Here is an 11,942-nt window from a genome sequence, read left to right as displayed (position 1 = left end):
AGTGAAAGCTGATGCAGACAAGAGTTTACTTTGAAAAAAGTATAAAATGGGATAAATTCGTCATCAAAGCTGATGGCAAGAGAGGTGGAAGCAAGTTTAGAAGGAGGATAGAAAGACAACTTTTTGTTGAAGTTATCATGTTGTTGATCAGTTGATAAAATATTTTGATAAATAAAGAAAAAAAAACTAGAGCTGATTTCAAGAAATATTTTGCAAGAATGTAGGATCCCCTCGCACTGTGCTGAAAGTCAGGATTGAATCAGGTACCTTAAGCTCTTCAGTCTAACGATCTCCCAACTGAGGTATTTCAGCCAACAAGTCCCTGTGGCCTCCTGATGTATTATTAATAATTGTAGACGATACATACAGAACCTGGTCATTCTATTTTCGTTTATAGTTATGTGTTAAAGTGTCCAGTATCATTCAGCAGGTAACTTGGTCTGATGAGTGAATATCCTTTTTAGGGGACAATGTAGGTAGATTTTTTTTTTCTAAACTCTGAATTGACTTATACTCTGAAACACAGACCTATATGGCCAGGGTGTACAAGCTATGTCATCTGACTACTGACAGTTTTGTATAAGGGGAATTGGAGGCTGATGCAGGCAAAGCTTTACTTTAAAATAAAGCAAGAAGTTGCAAATAAATGAGGCATAGTTGAATACAAGAGAGGTGGAAGCAAGTTTGAAAGGAAGACAGAAAGTAAATAATATGTTGAATTGATTGTGTTGTTGATCAGATTGATAAAAGGTTTTGATAAAGAAGAGCATTGATTTAACTCCAAACAGCTTTTGTGACATGAAAAGTAGAAGTTGAAATTGTACCGAAGCCCAGGATTGAACCAGGGACCTTTAGATCTTCACTCTAACACTCTCCCAACTGAGCTATTTCAGCCTGCTGGTAGTTTGGGTCTTCATCCTTTCTTTTAAACTTCCCAAGAAAAGAGATGCTCAACCTCATGCTAGAGCTATGTTTTAAGATGTCCTGTATCATTCATCAGTTAACGGGTGCAATAGGAAAATAGCATTTTTCGGATCCAGGTTAGGTAGCTTTTTTTTTTACTCTGAATGGACTAGCACCATATTACACAGAGGTATTTGGCCTGAGTAGGTAAGCTATGTCATCTGAATACTGAAATCTGTGTTCAAGGAGAAGTGGAAGCTGATGCAGACAAGAGTTTACTTTACAAAAAAGCATGAAATAGGAAACATTTGTAGTCGAAGCTGAATGCAAGAGAGGTGGAAGCAAATTTAGAAGGAGGACAAAAAGACAACTCTATGTTGAATTGATCATGTTGTCGATCAGTTGATCAAATATTTTGATAAATAAAGAAAGAAAAACTTGAGCTGATACCAAGAAATATTTTGTGAGAAGCAAGAAACCTCTCAGACTTTTCCGAAACCCAGCATTGAAAAAGGGACTTTTAGATTTTCAATCTAACACTCTCCCAACTGAGCTATTTCATCTAGCTGGCCATTTTGGCTTTCTGTTGTATTTTTGATAATTGTTAAAGATAAATGCAGACCCTGGTCATTCTATCTGCATGTGCAGTTATGTGTTAAATTGTCCAATATTATTCCGCAGCTAAATTGGTCTGATGGGTGAATTTCCTTTTTAGGAGCCAAGTTAGTTAGAAGATGTTTGTAAACTATGAATGGACTTATACTCAGACTCACAGACCTATATGGCGAGGGTAGGCAAACTAGGTCATCTGACTACTAACAGTTTTGTATAAGGGGAACTCGAGGCTGATGCAGGCAAAGCTTTACTTTCAATTAAAGGAAGAATTGGCAAATAAAGCAGGTAAAGTTGAATACAAGAGAGGTGGAAGCAAGTTTGACAGAAAGACAGAATGTAAAAAATATGTTGAAATGGTTGTCTTATCGATCAGCTTGATAAAAGGTTTTGATCATTATAAACAACGTCAATATGAGTTGACTCCAAATAGCATTTGTGGCATGCAAAGCAGAAGTTCAAAATGTGCCTAAACCCGGGATTGAACCAGGGACCTTTAGATCTTCAGTCTACTGCTCTCCCAACTGAGCTATTTCATCCAGCTGGCAATTTTGGCTTTCTGTTGTATTTTTTATAATTGTTAAAGATAAATGCAGAACCTGGTCACTCTATCTGCATGTGCAGTTATGTGTTAAATTGTCCAGTATTATTCAGTAGCTAAATTGGTCTGATGGGTGAATTTCCTTTTTAGGAGCCAAGTTAGTTAGATGATGTTTGTAAACTATGAATGGACTTATACTCAGAAACACAGACCTATATGGCGAGGGTCGGCAAGCTAGGTCATCTGACTACTAACAGTTTTGTATAAGGGGAACTGGAGGCTGATGCAGGCAAAGCTTTACTTTCAATTAAAAGAAGATTTGGGAAATAAAGGAGGCAAAGTTGAATACAAGAGAGGTGGAAGCAAGTTTGAAAGAAAGACAGAAAGTAAATAATATGTTGAATTAATTGTATTGTCGATTATCTTGATAAAAGGTTTTGATCATTATAAACAAATTCAATATGAGTTGACTCAAAATAGTCTTTGTGGCATGCAAAGCAGAAGTTCAAAATGTGCCAAAACCCGGGATCGAACCAGGGACCTTTAGATCTTCAGTCTAACGCTCTCCCAACTGAGCTATTTCGGCCTGCCAGCAGCTATAGTTTTCAGCCTCTTTTTTTGAACAATCCCAGAACAGAGATGCAGAACCTGGATTTTCAATCTGAGGTTAGAGCTGTGTTTTAATGTGTCCTGCATTGTTCAGCAGCTAACTGGTGAAATGGGTGAGTAGTGTTTTTGGGATAAATGTTAGGTCGTTTTTCTTTTAAAACTCTGAGTGGACCAGCACTGTATTACACAGACGTATGTCGCCTGTGTAGGTAAGCTATGTCATCTCAATACTGACAACTTTGTTCAAGGAGAAGTGAAAGCTGATGCAGACAAGAGTTTACTTTGAAAAAAGTATAAAATGGGATAAATTCGTCATCAAAGCTGATGGCAAGAGAGGTGGAAGCAAGTTTAGAAGGAGGACAGAAAGACAACTTTTTGTTGAAGTTATCATGTTGTTGATCAGTTGATAAAATATTTTGAGAAATAAAGAAAAAAACACTAGAACTGATTTCAAGAGATATTTTGCAAGAATGTAGGATCCCCTCGCACTGTGCTGAAAGTCAGGATTGAATCAGGTACCTTAAGCTCTTCAGTCTAACGATCTCCCAACTGAGATATTTCAGCCAACAAGTCCCTGTGGCCTCCTGATGTATTATTAATAATTGTAGACGATACATACAGAACCTGGTCATTCTATTTTTGTTTATAGTTATGTGTTAAAGTGTCCAGTATCATTCAGCAGGTAACTTGGTCTGATGAGTGAATATCCTTTTTAGGGGACAAGGTAGGTAGAATTTTTTTTTCTAAACTCTGAATTGACTTATACTCTGAAACACAGACCTATATGGCCAGGGTGTACAAGCTATGTCATCTGACTACTGACAGTTTTGTATAAGGGGAATTGGAGGCTGATGCAGGCAAAGCTTTACTTTAAAATAAAGCAAGAAGTTGCAAATAAATGAGGCATAGTTGAATACAAGAGAGGTGGAAGCAAGTTTGAAAGGAAGACAGAAAGTAAATATTATGTTGAATTGATTGTGTTGTTGATCAGATTGATAAAAGGTCTTGATAAAGAAGAGCGTTGATTTAACTCCAAACAGCTTTTGTGACATGAAAAGCAGAAGTTGAAATTGTGCCAAAACCCGGGATTGAACCAAGGACCTTTAGATCTTCAGTCTAACGCTCTCCCAACTGAGCTATTTCGGCCTCCTGGTAGTTTGGGTCTTCATCCTTTCTTTTAAACTTCCCAAGAAAATAGATGCTCAACCTCATGCTAGAGCTATGTTTTAAGATGTCCTGTATCATTCATCAGTTAACGGGTGCAATAGGTAAATAGCATTTTTCGGATCCAGGTTAGGTAGCTTTTTTTTTTACTCTGAATGGACTAGCACCATATTACACAGAGGTATTTGGCCTGAGTAGGTAAGCTATGTCATCTGAATACTGAAATCTGTGTTCAAGGAGAAGTGGAAGCTGATGCAGACAAGAGTTTACTTTACAAAAAAGCATGAAATAGGAAACATTTGTAGTCGAAGCTGAATGCAAGAGAGGTGGAAGCAAATTTAGAAGGAGGACACAAAGACAATTCTATGTTGAATTGATCATGTTGTCGATCAGTTGATCAAATATTTTGATAAATAAAGAAAGAAAAACTTGAGCTGATACCAAGAAATATTTTGTGAGAAGCAAGAAACCTCTCAGACTTTTCCGAAACCCAGCATTGAACAAGGGACTTTTAGATTTTCAATCTAACACTCTCCCAACTGAGCTATTTCATCCAGCTGGCCATTTTGGCTTTCTGTTGTATTTTTGATAATTGTTAAAGATAACTGCAGACCCTGGTCATTCTATCTGCATGTGCAGTTATGTGTTAAATTGTCCAATATTATTCAGCAGCTAAATTGGTCTGATGGGTGAATTTCCTTTTTAGGAGCCAAGTTAGTTAGAAGATGTTTGTAAACTATGAATGGACTTATACTCAGACACACAGACCTATATGGCGAGGGTAGGCAAACTAGGTCATCTGACTACTAACAGTTTTGTATAAGGGGAACTCGAGGCTGATGCAGGCAAAGCTTTACTTTCAATAAAAGGAAGAATTGGCAAATAAAGCAGGTAAAGTTGAATACAAGAGAGGTGGAAGCAAGTTTGACAGAAAGACAGAATGTAAAAAATATGTTGAAATGGTTGTCTTATCGATCAGCTTGATAAAAGGTTTTGATCATTATAAACAACGTCAATATGAGTTGACTCCAAATAGCATTTGTGGCATGCAAAGCAGAAGTTCAAAATGTGCCTAAACCCGGGATTGAAACAGGGACCTTTAGATCTTCAGTCTACTGCTCTCCCAACTGAGCTATTTCATCCAGCTGGCAATTTTGGCTTTCTGTTGTATTTTTTATAATTGTTAAAGATAAATGCAGAACCTGGTCACTCTACCTGCATGTGCAGTTATGTGTTAAATTGTCCAGTATTATTCAGTAGCTAAATTGGTCTGATGGGTGAATTTCCTTTTTAGGAGCCAAGTTAGTTAGATGATGTTTGTAAACTATGAATGGACTTATACTCAGAAACACAGACCTATATGGCGAGGGTCGGCAAGCTAGGTCATCTGACTACTAACAGTTTTGTATAAGGGGAACTGGAGGCTGATGCAGGAAAAGCTTTACTTTCAATTAAAGGAAGAATTGGGAAATAAAGGAGGCAAAGTTGAATACAAGAGAGGTGGAAGCAAGTTTGAAAGAAAGACAGAAAGTAAATAATATGTTGAATTAATTGTATTGTCGATTATCTTGATAAAAGGTTTTGATCATTATAAACAAAGTCAATATGAGTTGACTCAAAATAGTCTTTGTGGCATGCAAAGCAGAAGTTCAAAATGTGCCGAAACCCGGGATCGAACCAGGGACCTTTAGATCTTCAGTCTAACGCTCTCCAAAACTGAGCTATTTCGGCCTGCCAGCAGCTATAGTATTCAGCCTCTTTTTTTTAACAATCCCAGAACAGAGATGCAGAACCTGGATTTTCAATCTGAGGTTAGAGCTGTGTTTTAATGTGTCCTGCATTGTTCAGCAGCTAACTGGTGAAATGGGTGAGTAGCGTTTTTGGGATAAATGTTAGGTGGTTTTTCTTTTAAAACTCTGAGTGGACCAGCACTGTATTACACAGACGTATGTCGCCTGAGTAGGTAAGCTATGTCATCTCAATACTGACAACTTTGTTCAAGGAGAAGTGAAAGCTGATGCAGACAAGAGTTTACTTTGAAAAAAGTATAAAATGGGATAAATTCGTCATCAAAGCTGATGGCAAGAGAGGTGGAAGCAAGTTTAGAAGGAGGACAGAAAGACAACTTTTTGTTGAAGTTATCATGTTGTTGATCAGTTGATAAAATATTTTGAGAAATAAAGAAAAAAACACTAGAGCTGATTTCAAGAAATATTTTGCAAGAATGTAGGATCCCCTCGCACTGTGCTGAAAGTCAGGATTGAATCAGGTACCTTAAGCTCTTCAGTCTAACGATCTCCCAACTGAGATATTTCAGCCAACAAGTCCCTGTGGCCTCCTGATGTATTATTAATAATTGTAGACGATACATACAGAACCTGGTCATTCTATTTTCGTTTATAGTTATGTGTTAAAGTGTCCAGTATCATTCAGCAGGTAACTTGGTCTGATGAGTGAATATCCGTTTTTGGGGACAAGGTAGGTAGAATTTTTTTTTCTAAACTCTGAATTGACTTATACTCTGAAACACAGACCTATATGGCCAGGGTGTACAAGCTATGTCATCTGACTACTGACAGTTTTGTATAAGGGGAATTGGAGGCTGATGCAGGCAAAGCTTTACTTTAAAATAAAGCAAGAAGTTGCAAATAAATGAGGCATAGTTGAATACAAGAGAGGTGCAAGCAAGTTTGAAAGGAAGACAGAAAGTAAATAATATGTTGAATTGATTGTGTTGTTGATCAGATTGATAAAAGGTTTTGATAAAGAAGAGCGTTGATTTAACTCCAAACAGCTTTTGTGACATGAAAAGCAGAAGTAGAAATTGTGCCGAAACCCGGGATTGAACCAGGGACCTTTAGATCTTCAGTCTAACGCTCTCCCAACTGAGCTATTTCAGCCTGCTGGTAGTGTGGGTCTTCATCCTTTCTTTTAAACTTCCCAAGAAAATAGATGCTCAACCTCATGCTAGAGCTATGTTTTAAGATGTCCTGTATCATTCATCAGTTAACGGGTGCAATAGGTAAATAGCATTTTTCGGATCCAGGTTAGGTAGCTTTTTTTTTTACTCTGAATGGACTAGCACCATATTACACAGAGGTATTTGGCCTGAGTAGGTAAGCTATGTCATCTGAATACTGAAATCTGTGTTCAAGGAGAAGTGGAAGCTGATGCAGACAAGAGTTTACTTTACAAAAAAGCATGAAATAGGAAACATTTGTAGTCGAAGCTGAATGCAGAGAGGTGGAAGCAAATTTAGAAGGAGGACAGAAAGACAATTCTATGTTGAATTGATCATGTTGTCGATCAGTTGATCAAATATTTTGATAAATAAAGAAAGAAAAACTTGAGCTGATACCAAGAAATATTTTGTGAGAAGCAAGAAACCTCTCAGACTTTTCCGAAACCCAGCATTGAACAAGGGACTTTTAGATTTTCAATCTAACACTCTCCCAACTGAGCTATTTCATCCAGCTGGCCATTTTGGCTTTCTGTTGTATTTTTGATAATTGTTAAAGATAACTGCAGACCCTGGTCATTCTATCTGCATGTGCAGTTATGTGTTAAATTGTCCAATATTATTCAGCAGCTAAATTGGTCTGATGGGTGAATTTCCTTTTTAGGAGCCAAGTTAGTTAGAAGATGTTTGTAAACTATGAATGGACTTATACTCAGACACACAGACCTATATGGCGAGGGTAGGCAAACTAGGTCATCTGACTACTAACAGTTTTGTATAAGGGGAACTCGAGGCTGATGCAGGCAAAGCTTTACTTTCAATTAAAGGAAGAATTGGCAAATAAAGCAGGTAAAGTTGAATACAAGAGAGGTGGAAGCAAGTTTGACAGAAAGACAGAATGTAAAAAATATGTTGAAATGGTTGTCTTATCGATCAGCTTGATAAAAGGTTTTGATCATTATAAACAACGTCAATATGAGTTGACTCCAAATAGCATTTGTGGCATGCAAAGCAGAAGTTCAAAATGTGCCTAAACCCGGGATTGAACCAGGGACCTTTAGATCTTCAGTCTACTGCTCTCCCAACTGAGCTATTTCATCCAGCTGGCAATTTTGGCTTTCTGTTGTATTTTTTATAATTGTGAAAGATAAATGCAGAACCTGGTCACTCTATCTGCATGTGCAGTTATGTGTTAAATTGTCCAGTATTATTCAGTAGCTAAATTGGTCTGATGGGTGAATTTCCTTTTTAGGAGCCAAGTTAGTTAGATGATGTTTGTAAACTATGAATGGACTTATACTCAGAAACACAGACCTATATGGCGAGGGTCGGAAAGCTAGGTCATCTGACTACTAACAGTTTTGTATAAGGGGAACTGGAGGCTGATGCAGGAAAAGCTTTACTTTCAATTAAAGGAAGAATTGGGAAATAAAGGAGGCAAAGTTGAATACAAGAGAGGTGGAAGCAAGTTTGAAAGAAAGACAGAAAGTAAATAATATGTTGAATTAATTGTATTGTCGATTATCTTGATAAAAGGTTTTGATCATTATAAACAAAGTCAATATGAGTTGACTCAAAATAGTCTTTGTGGCATGCAAAGCAGAAGTTCAAAATGTGCCGAAACCCGGGACCTTTAGATCTTCAGTCTAACGCTCTCCCAACTGAGCTATTTCGGCCTGCCAGCAGCTGTAGTATTCAGCCTCTTTTTTTGAACAATCCCAGAACAGAGATGCAGAACCTGGATTTTCAATCTGAGGTTAGAGCTGTGTTTTAATGTGTCCTGCATTGTTCAGCAGCTAACTGGTGAAATGGGTGAGTCGCGTTTTTGGGATAAATGTTAGGTCGTTTTTCTTTTAAAACTCTGAGTGGACCAGCACTGTATTACACAGACGTATGTCGCCTGAGTAGGTAAGCTATGTCATCTCAATACTGACAACTTTGTTCAAGGAGAAGTGAAAGCTGATGCAGACAAGAGTTTACTTTGAAAAAAGTATAAAATGGGATAAATTCGTCATCAAAGCTGATGGCAAGAGAGGTGGAAGCAAGTTTAGAAGGAGGATAGAAAGACAACTTTTTGTTGAAGTTATCATGTTGTTGATCAGTTGATAAAATATTTTGAGAAATAAAGAAAAAAAAAATAGAGCTGATTTCAAGAAATATTTTGCAAGAATGTAGGATCCCCTCGCACTGTGCTGAAAGTCAGGATTGAATCAGGTACCTTAAGCTCTTCAGTCTAACGATCTCCCAACTGAGATATTTCAGCCAACAAGTCCCTGTGGCCTCCTGATGTATTATTAATAATTGTAGACGATACATACAGAACGTGGTCATTCTATTTTCGTTTATAGTTATGTGTTAAAGTGTCCAGTATCATTCAGCAGGTAACTTGGTCTGATGAGTGAATATCCTTTTTAGGGGACAAGGTAGGTAGAATGTTTTTTTTCTAAACTCTGAATTGACTTATACTCTGAAACACAGACCTATATGGCCAGGGTGTACAAGCTATGTCATCTGACTACTGACAGTTTTGTATAAGGGGAATTGGAGGCTGATGCAGGCAAAGCTTTACTTTAAAATAAAGCAAGAAGTTGCAAATAAATGAGGCATAGTTGAATACAAGAGAGGTGGAAGCAAGTTTGAAAGGAAGACAGAAAGTAAATAATATGTTGAATTGATTGTGTTGTTGATCAGATTGATAAAAGGTTTTGATAAAGAAGAGCATTGATTTAACTCCAAACAGCTTTTGTGACATGAAAAGTAGAAGTTGAAATTGTACCGAAGCCCAGGATTGAACCAGGGACCTTTAGATCTTCACTCTAACACTCTCCCAACTGAGCTATTTCAGCCTGCTGGTAGTTTGGGTCTTCATCCTTTCTTTTAAACTTCCCAAGAAAAGAGATGCTCAACCTCATGCTAGAGCTATGTTTTAAGATGTCCTGTATCATTCATCAGTTAACGGGTGCAATAGGAAAATAGCATTTTTCGGATCCAGGTTAGGTAGCTTTTTTTTTTACTCTGAATGGACTAGCACCATAGAGGTATTTGGCCTGAGTAGGTAAGCTATGTCATCTGAATACTGAAATCTGTGTTCAAGGAGAAGTGGAAGCTGATGCAGACAAGAGTTTACTTTACAAAAAAGCATGAAATAGGAAACATTTGTAGTCGAAGCTGAATGCAAGAGAGGTGGAAGCAAATTTAGAAGGAGGACAGAAAGACAACTCTATGTTGAATTGATCATGTTGTCGATCAGTTGATCAAATATTTTGATAAATAAAGAAAGAAAAACTTGAGCTGATACCAAGAAATATTTTGTGAGAAGCAAGAAACCTCTCAGACTTTTCCGAAACCCAGCATTGAAAAAGGGACTTTTAGATTTTCAATCTAACACTCTCCCAACTGAGCTATTTCATCTAGCTGGCCATTTTGGCTTTCTGTTGTATTTTTGATAATTGTTAAAGATAAATGCAGACCCTGGTCATTCTATCTGCATGTGCAGTTATGTGTTAAATTGTCCAATATTATTCCGCAGCTAAATTGGTCTGATGGGTGAATTTCCTTTTTAGGAGCCAAGTTAGTTAGAAGATGTTTGTAAACTATGAATGGACTTATACTCAGACTCACAGACCTATATGGCGAGGGTAGGCAAACTAGGTCATCTGACTACTAACAGTTTTGTATAAGGGGAACTCGAGGCTGATGCAGGCAAAGCTTTACTTTCAATTAAAGGAAGAATTGGCAAATAAAGCAGGTAAAGTTGAATACAAGAGAGGTGGAAGCAAGTTTGACAGAAAGACAGAATGTAAAAAATATGTTGAAATGGTTGTCTTATCGATCAGCTTGATAAAAGGTTTTGATCATTATAAACAACGTCAATATGAGTTGACTCCAAATAGCATTTGTGGCATGCAAAGCAGAAGTTCAAAATGTGCCTAAACCCGGGATTGAACCAGGGACCTTTAGATCTTCAGTCTACTGCTCTCCCAACTGAGCTATTTCATCCAGCTGGCAATTTTGGCTTTCTGTTGTATTTTTTATAATTGTTAAAGATAAATGCAGAACCTGGTCACTCTATCTGCATGTGCAGTTATGTGTTAAATTGTCCAGTATTATTCAGTAGCTAAATTGGTCTGATGGGTGAATTTCCTTTTTAGGAGCCAAGTTAGTTAGATGATGTTTGTAAACTATGAATGGACTTATACTCAGAAACACAGACCTATATGGCGAGGGTCGGCAAGCTAGGTCATCTGACTACTAACAGTTTTGTATAAGGGGAACTGGAGGCTGATGCAGGCAAAGCTTTACTTTCAATTAAAGGAAGATTTGGGAAATAAAGGAGGCAAAGTTGAATACAAGAGAGGTGGAAGCAAGTTTGAAAGAAAGACAGAAAGTAAATAATATGTTGAATTAATTGTATTGTCGATTATCTTGATAAAAGGTTTTGATCATTATAAACAAAGTCAATATGAGTTGACTCAAAATAGTCTTTGTGGCATGCAAAGCAGAAGTTCAAAATGTGCCAAAACCCGGGATCGAACCAGGGACCTTTAGATCTTCAGTCTAACGCTCTCCCAACTGAGCTATTTCGGCCTGCCAGCAGCTATAGTTTTCAGCCTCTTTTTTTGAACAATCCCAGAACAGAGATGCAGAACCTGGATTTTCAATCTGAGGTTAGAGCTGTGTTTTAATGTGTCCTGCATTGTTCAGCAGCTAACTGGTGAAATGGGTGAGTAGTGTTTTTGGGATAAATGTTAGGTCGTTTTTCTTTTAAAACTCTGAGTGGACCAGCACTGTATTACACAGACGTATGTCGCCTGAGTAGGTAAGCTATGTCATCTCAATACTGACAACTTTGTTCAAGGAGAAGTGAAAGCTGATGCAGACAAGAGTTTACTTTGAAAAAAGTATAAAATGGGATAAATTCGTCATCAAAGCTGATGGCAAGAGAGGTGGAAGCAAGTTTAGAAGGAGGACAGAAAGACAACTTTTTGTTGAAGTTATCATGTTGTTGATCAGTTGATAAAATATTTTGAGAAATAAAGAAAAAAACACTAGAGCTGATTTCAAGAAATATTTTGCAAGAATGTAGGATCCCCTCGCACTGTGCTGAAAGTCAGGATTGAATCAGGTACCTTAAGCTCTTCAGTCTAACGATCT

General features: G+C 37.5%; 2 non-coding genes across 2 annotated transcripts; both read right to left on the bottom strand.

Moving 5' to 3' along the window:
* Positions 1-2,569: 2,569 nt before the first annotated feature.
* Positions 2,570-2,642, bottom strand: TRNAF-GAA (transfer RNA phenylalanine (anticodon GAA)). The gene has a single exon. It is a non-coding gene; the product is annotated as a tRNA-Phe (tRNA).
* Positions 2,643-11,302: 8,660 nt separating this feature from the next.
* TRNAF-GAA (transfer RNA phenylalanine (anticodon GAA)) lies at positions 11,303-11,375 on the bottom strand. Its single transcript has one exon. It is a non-coding gene; the product is annotated as a tRNA-Phe (tRNA).
* Positions 11,376-11,942: the final 567 nt, after the last annotated feature.

This window comes from Triturus cristatus, chromosome 8 (genome assembly GCF_964204655.1).
Source record: "Triturus cristatus chromosome 8, aTriCri1.1, whole genome shotgun sequence".
NCBI lineage: Eukaryota > Metazoa > Chordata > Amphibia > Caudata > Salamandridae > Triturus > Triturus cristatus.
The sequence above is the reverse complement of the archived record's forward strand: the minus strand, read 5'-3'. Positions and strand labels throughout refer to the sequence as shown.